This window comes from Scylla paramamosain, chromosome 34 (assembly GCF_035594125.1).
Source record: "Scylla paramamosain isolate STU-SP2022 chromosome 34, ASM3559412v1, whole genome shotgun sequence".
NCBI lineage: Eukaryota > Metazoa > Arthropoda > Malacostraca > Decapoda > Portunidae > Scylla > Scylla paramamosain.
In genome coordinates, this window is record NC_087184.1 from 9,272,720 (window position 1) to 9,280,219 (window position 7,500).

The 7,500-nt window shown below is 36.7% G+C and overlaps 1 protein-coding gene and 1 long non-coding RNA gene across 5 annotated transcripts in view; one reads left to right on the forward strand and one right to left on the reverse strand.

Moving 5' to 3' along the window:
* Nucleotides 1-7,500, forward strand: part of LOC135090127 (uncharacterized) — a 183,977-nt gene that overhangs the window by 102,120 nt on the left and 74,357 nt on the right. For all 3 annotated transcript variants that reach the window (XR_010261779.1, XR_010261778.1, XR_010261777.1), the window contains one exon: nt 4,443-4,528. This is a non-coding gene — a long non-coding RNA (uncharacterized LOC135090127). The remainder of the gene's footprint in view (nt 1-4,442; nt 4,529-7,500) is intronic.
* Nucleotides 1-7,500, reverse strand: part of LOC135090125 (hemicentin-1-like) — a 303,061-nt gene that overhangs the window by 86,841 nt on the left and 208,720 nt on the right. The window lies entirely within an intron of this gene.

The window sequence follows — 7,500 nt, forward strand, 5'->3', positions numbered from 1 at the left end:
AGAGAGAGAGAGAGAGAGAGAGAGAGAGAGAGAGAGAGAGACCGGGTAAAAGATTTATAATAAGGGAGAACAGAATAAAAGGAAGAACTATATACAACAAGGAAGAAGGAAGGTAGGGAGGAGCAGAGGAAGATGGAGTAAAGGGAAGGAGAATGGAAAGTAGGAGGGAAGACAGACGAATAAGAAAAAAAGTAGTACAATAGAAGGGAGAGGGACATAGAGAAGAGAAAGAGAGTAGGAGAGAAACACGGAGAAGAAAGGAATAAGAGAAGAGTTTAATGTGTACAAGAGGGAAGAGAAGGGGAGAAGACTAGAGAAGGATGGGAGGAAAGAAGGAATAAAGGAAGGAAGAGAGGGAGGAGGAGGAAGGACATGAAAAGGTTGGCTGTATGAAAGATAGAATGAAGGGATAAAAAAGGAAGGAGGGACACTGAAGAAATAAGAGGAAGGATGGTGAAGGAGGGAGAAGAAGGGAGGCTGAAGGAGGAAGGAGGAACGGCAAGGCAGCGGCAGCAATTACATCTCAAACGAGCAAAGTTAAATGAAGTCGTTTACGTTGTTTTTCTTGCCGAGTTGTATTATTCTTGAATCGAACGTTTTTTCTTCCACTTCACCAGTTAATTTTGGAATTCCTGTGATTTTTCTTGCTTTTTCAATCCATACTGGCAATTTTTCCCCTTTCCTTGATTACCAGAAAATGGTTTTACGTTCATTTTTAATTATTGTTTTTAAGGATTGATTCTCGTTAACGCTTCAACACACACACACACACACACACACACACACACACACACACACACACACACACACACACACACACACACACACACACACACACACACTTACACTCCTAATCCCGCTGATCTGATTGGTCAGCTCAAGCAGCCAATCAGCTTTGAGGGATGATTATAAGCTTAACCCTTCCCCCCTTACTTCCGGGCCGCGTCTCGTCCCAAGTGGCGGCGACAACCTGCTCTTTCTTATTTCTTTTCCTAATGACTTTATTTCAAGTTACAGTTTAGAATTCGTCTCATTTGTATTTTATGTAATTGTCTTCAGTTTTGCTTCTTTCCATAAGCAACTATTTGTATCATATTTTAATTTTTCCAACCTGATTTATTTATTTATGTCAGCATGATTTAACAACATGAGAGCGTAATGAAAAAAGGAAAGCTGCAAGGAAATACCTGGTTTACACGTGGCATTCCGCGCATGAAACATACCTGCCTATTTCCACCCATCACCCTCAGCCATAAATTTGTCTAATCTTCTTTTAAAGCTCCCTAATGACTCGGCACTAACAACCTCATTACTGAGTCCATTCCATTTATCTACTGGCCAGTAATTTTATTCTTTTTTTTTTTTAGTAACTTTATTTCTGTTTTACTTAAAGTTTATTATTCTCATTGACATTTTCATCGACTTTATGTTCTTTACCTTTGTTTCAACTTTGTTTTAGCTTCACTTTTTTCTTTCAGTAAGTAGATTTATTGAATATACTTTTTTTACGATTTTATTTCATCTTTATTTCATCTTTATTCCCTTCAACAACCATTTCATTCTGACTTAATTTCAATGACTATATTTTCTTGCCTTTACCAGTAACTTTATTTCACCTTTATATACTTCAATAAACAGTTGATAACCTTTCCTTTTCTACAAAAACTTTGTCAACTTTATTTCAACAACTGTATTGAATTTCTTATAAAAAGGACCGTGTTTATTTCCTTTAACAACTTATTAGCATTTTTCTTCCTTCAAGCAACTTTATTTCATCTTAATTTCTTAGTCAACTTATTAGCATTATATCCTCGAACAACAACTATCCTTCAACTTGATTCCAACTTCAGTCCCTTCATCAACTCGACTAATGATATTTCCTTCGACAAGGACAATATTTTATCCCAACCTTTAATTCAGTCACATTTCATTTCCCTCACCAACCTGATTTACGTGTTTTGCTTCGACTGCAACGTTATTTTTATGCCAAATTGACTTCAAATACATCTCAATCTCCTTCACTAACATTAATAATTTTATTTCCTTCAACAAGAACGTTATTTTTATCCCATCTATATTTCAGTTCCATTCCCTTTCCATCAGCAGTTTGCGCGTTTTACCTTGATAACGTTTTTTTTTCCAACTTCACTTCAGTCACATTCCATTTCCTTCGCCAACATAATCCACTTTATTTCCTTCAACATGAACGTTATTTTCATCCCACCTTGTCTTCAACTACATTGTATTTCCCTCACCAACTTGACAAACTTCATTTCCTTCAACAGACACTTTATTTTTATCCCAACTTCACTTCAATTACATTCCACTTTCTTCACCGACCAGCTTTACGTGCATTACCTCAACAAGGACCCTATTATATCCCAGCTTTATTTCGGTCACATTGCATTCCCTTTTCCAAAAATGATTAACTTTATTTCCTTCAACAAACACTATTTTTTTTTTATCACAGCTTCACTTCAATTACATTCCACTTTTTTCATTAACTTGATTTTACTTGTTTTACTTCACCGCAGCCACAACATTTCACTCTCCCCTCACCGCGAGCCAGGTGAGGAGGGCGTTATCCCCCTTCTCCCCCGCATCACTGGTTTTGGGACAGGGACTGGACGGAAACTCGCGGCTTTAACACTTTTCCTCGGGTTTAAATTAATATGGTGCATTGTAATTTTACGGCCAGACAGGAAATAATGGGAAGTAATTCGCATGTTAATGTCGTAATTGTGTGACATGGGAACCTGCTGTCGTCCTGTCCAGCCGCGGCCAGAATTAACTCGTGCAATTGTAATGTGTAAATGAAAAAATGCTCCATTACCGCAGTGTGGTGATTTTAATTCGTAGCTTTTTAGGATTATTTTATTTATATGTCAACTGTGGTCTGGCCTTGAAAAACAGCCAAAATTTGTGTATGTACGTTGATCTGTCCTTGAAAAACAGCCAAAATTTGTGTATGTACGTTGATCTGTCCTTGAAAAACAGCCAAAATTTGTGTATGTACGTTGATCTGTCCTTGAAAAACAGCCAAAATTTGTATATGTACGGTGATCTGTCCTTGAAAAAAAATGTAAATGTATGGTGATCTATCCTTGAAAAACAAGCACAATTCATGTCAACTGTGTTCTGTCCTTGAAAAACAGCCAAAATTTGTATATGTACGGTGATCTGTCCTTGAAAAAAAATGTAAATGTATGGTGATCTATCCTTGAAAAACAAGCACAATTCATGTCAACTGTGTTCTGTCCTTGAAAAACAGCCAAAATTTGTATATGTACGGTGATCTGTCCTTGAAAAACAGCCAAAATTTGTGTATGTACGGTGATCTGTCCTTGAAAAACAAAAACAAAAAATGTAAATGTATGGTGATCTATCCTTGAAAAACGGGCAAAATTCATGTCAACTATGGTCTGGCCTTCAAAAACATCCAGAATTTGTGTATCATCTGGTTTGGTCTTGAAAAAAACGGGCAAATCATATATGCTAATTCGATCTATCCGTGGAAAATAGTTAGAATTTGTATATCCGTGGAATACAGTCAAAATGTATGTATCAGCTATGATCTGTGCTTGAAAAAACAGGAAAAATGTGTGATTTATGCTTGGAAAATACCAATACTCGCGCAACGGTAACTATGCAAACGTGTCTTATCTCAGTGTTATTTAAATGGTATAATATATATATATATATATATATATATATATATATATATATATATATATATATATATATATATATATATATATATATATATATATATATATATCAGCTCTAATCTGGCCTTGAAAAAATACTTTGTTTGAAACTCAGGAATCTTACGAGTCAATAAAAAATGTTTGTTAATGATTCTCGTACAGTGACTTATTTATTTATTTATTGGTTTTATTAATTTATTTTATATACATTTGTTTCGGTATATATAACCTTATTTATATATTCATATGTAATCCCTTCATAAATGTACCGTGATTGTGTTTCTGTCTGTCTCTTTGTTCATCTCCTCATCTGCTTCTCTGCTTGTTCACTTAGTCGGATTTATTTTTTCAAAAGTTTACATAATTTACTTCATAATAATATTAAAGTTATTTCACTGTCCATCATGTGATATGCGAATGAACGTTGCATGTGTATATGAATGCAATGACAACACTAACCTTAATTGTTCTGCTGCATTACAGAGAATTGATGATAAATAGAAATGCGTAGGAATATGTTGGCTTGTGTGAAAGTGATTAGTGGGGAGGAATTTAATGATGGTGATGATGATGAAAAGATTGATAGCTTTTTGTAACAGGTAAAGAAGGATGATAAATAAACTGACAACGATGATGATGAAAACAATAATATTTTCTACAGGTAAAATAAAGATGGCTAATAATAATGTGATGAAGAAAGTGAATATGATAAAACTGTTTTTTTTTTCCCCACAGATTATGAAGGATGGCTGCTGGCTATGATCTACACACACAAGCTGAAGAAAGACCGTCTCTTTGTTGCTGCTCAAAACAAAAAAAAAGTAAGTAGAAAACATGTTGATTCTTCCCTCTTGAACCAATTGAGATTAAAGAGGCGGAAGAAGTAGAGAGAGAGAGAGAGAGAGAGAGAGAGAGAGAGAGAGAGAGAGAGAGAGAGAGAGAGAGAGAGAGAGAGAGAGAAACACGAGTATGACATATCGGCTGGGGGGAAAAAAAAAAGGAAGATAGAAAAAATAAATAAGTAAACCGTGGCGTTGCATGAAAGAAAATGGAATGTGTTGATGTGAAAAGAAAACGACGACGAAGAACAAAAAAAAAAAAACGGAGGCAGAAAATAACATTGACAATTGCTCTGCGTAAAAAATAAAAAAAAGACGAAGAAAAAACGAGAGTAGAGATTCCTGAAACACACACACACACACACACACACACACACACACACACACACACGGAGTAAGAAAAGAACCATAAATACAGCTTCGTCTAGTACGGTAGGTAGGGAGCTGTGAATCCGAATAAATGGCCGGATACGCATAAAAAAGAAGACTGATACGGATACGAATAAAAAGAGGATGATGTGAGCAGATGCAATGGAAATGAGGGGCGTGAAGGAGCCGGAGAGAGAGAGAGAGAGAGAGAGAGAGAGAGAGAGAGAGAGAGAGAGAGAGAGAGAGAGAGAGAGAGAGAGAGAGAGAGAGAGAGAGAGAGAGAGAGAGAGAGAGAGAGAGAGAGAGAGAGAGAGAGAGAGAGAGAGAGAGAAAGGAAGAAAGCAGGGAGGAAAGGAATGAAGAAAGGAAGAAAGGAGCGAAGGACAAGGAAGAAGAAATATGCTAAGGAGACGAAGAAGAAAGGAGAAAGATAGATAAAGGAAGGAAAGAACGAGAGAGGAATCAAAGAAAGGGATAAAGTGACATGGAGAGAAGGAAGTAAGTGAGAAAGAAATGAAGGCAGGAAATGAGGAAGGAAGGAGGGAAGAAGGGAGATATGGAGAAATTTAAGGATGGGGGCGAAGAAGGAAGGGAAGAAGGTGAATACGGAAGGAGACGTAAAAGATGAGAGAGGAGGAAAGAAAACGGGGGATAGTAAGAAGAGGAAGGAAAAAGAGAGAGAGGGAAGGAAGGAGGGGAGACTGAACAGTGATTAAAAAATATTTGCATTGTTATAAAGGAAGTTTTTTCTTTTACATTTTTTTTTCGCTTCTTTTTGTTCAGACGCTATTGTTTTTGCTTTTTTTTAAATTTTTTTTTCCTTTTAGCTTTGTTTTTTTTTGTTTTGGTTTTCCTTTAACTGGTTTTTTTTTTTCCATCTTCCCTTTATCCCTTTTTCTTTTCTTTCACCATTTATTTTCCTTCGTCTCTTGCTTCTCTTCCTTCTTCTAGTGTGCGTTCGTCTAGTGTGCGTTAGAGAGAGAGAGAGAGAGAGAGAGAGAGAGAGAGAGAGAGAGAGAGAGAGAGAGAGAGAGAGAGAGAGAGAGAGAGAGAGAGCACTTTCAATTTAACACCATCATCATTACATTCTCTCTCTCTCTCTCTCTCTCTCTCTCTCTCTCTCTCTCTCTCTCTCTCTCTCTCTCTCTCTCTCTCTCTCTCTCTCTCCGCTATATTTATTTTCATAATGCCCACCATCTTGTTAAAATTTACGTCAAGTCATTACCATAAAGGGGTTGCAATAAATCATGTGTGTGTGCGTGCGTGTGCGTGTGTGTGTGCGTGTGCGTATGTGTGTGCGTGTGCATGCAAGCTAATACATTTCCTGCAGCGGGTATTGGAGCTCTGTAGTATTGAAGTATCTATCAGGGAGACGAGGAGGCGAGGAATCAGTAAAATATGAAGTAGTACATTTTCCATACTCAGTGTCAGTCAGGATTTGGCGAGGCGCAGAGGAGACTGGCTCGTGTTTTGAAGCGCTTTGTTCTCTCAATGGGACTGTTTTTTCGAAGGCCACAGAGATGAGTTGCCTGATTTTCATGGGTGTTTTTCTCATTGATGACGCAGACTTTTTGTTAAATTACCACTAAATTCGTGAGAACACCTTTGAAAATCCCAATAACATTCAGTAGAGCTTGTTGAAGAGTTGAATTCTTGTTAAACTATTACTGGAATTATAAAAAGAACATTCTTAGAAATACCAAAAATCTCCCCTAGAGCTTGTTAAATCGCTGAATCCTTGTTGAAATATCACTAGAATCACGAAAATGATCTTGAGAATTCCACTGACTTCCTCTGGAGTATTTAAAAGTATAGAATGCTTATTGAACTATCACTTCAATCATGAAAACGTCTTTGAAAACTCCAATAACTAGAACTTGGGAAGTCTTTAAACTATCACAGAACTCGCGGAAAACTTGGAAATTTCAATAATCTCCACTAGAGCTTATTAAAATCCAAAATTCTCTGTAAACTATTACTAAAATCATAAAAAAAAAAAACACACCTGAGAACCCCAATAACTTCCGCTAGAGCCTGTTAAAATTAATCGAAATAAGGCGACATTTTAAGAACGCCAACTTATAAAATTTACACGAAGTTTGACATATTCCATTTTCCTGCATTATTCAATTCAGAGGTGTTATGGATTTATGTTACGCTAGGGATTATTAATGGAGAGAAAATGTGCAGAGTGTGTTAAGTGCCCCTGGTACTGCTCTCCTTCCCCTCGAGGACAGAAACATCAGATTCACCCCCACGTGTTGGAGAAATTTTTCAAGTCGTTTCCTTGTTCATCTTGGTTGTTCACATGTTGCATCTCACACGTTGGAAAAGTTTTAGCTTGTTTTTGCTTGTGTGTGTGTGTGTGTGTGTGTGTGTGTGTGTGTGTGTGTGTGTGTGTGTGTGTGTGTGTATGTGTGTCGAGTAATGTTTCATGTTTACACTCGTTTCATTTTTTTTTTTTTCATTTCGTTTAATGTACAGATTTTGCTTTGTTTTTTCTTCTTTCTACTTAAACTACAACATGATTTTTTTTTAATCTTCATATATGCATTAGCAGGTGTGTGTGTGTGTGTGTGTGTGTG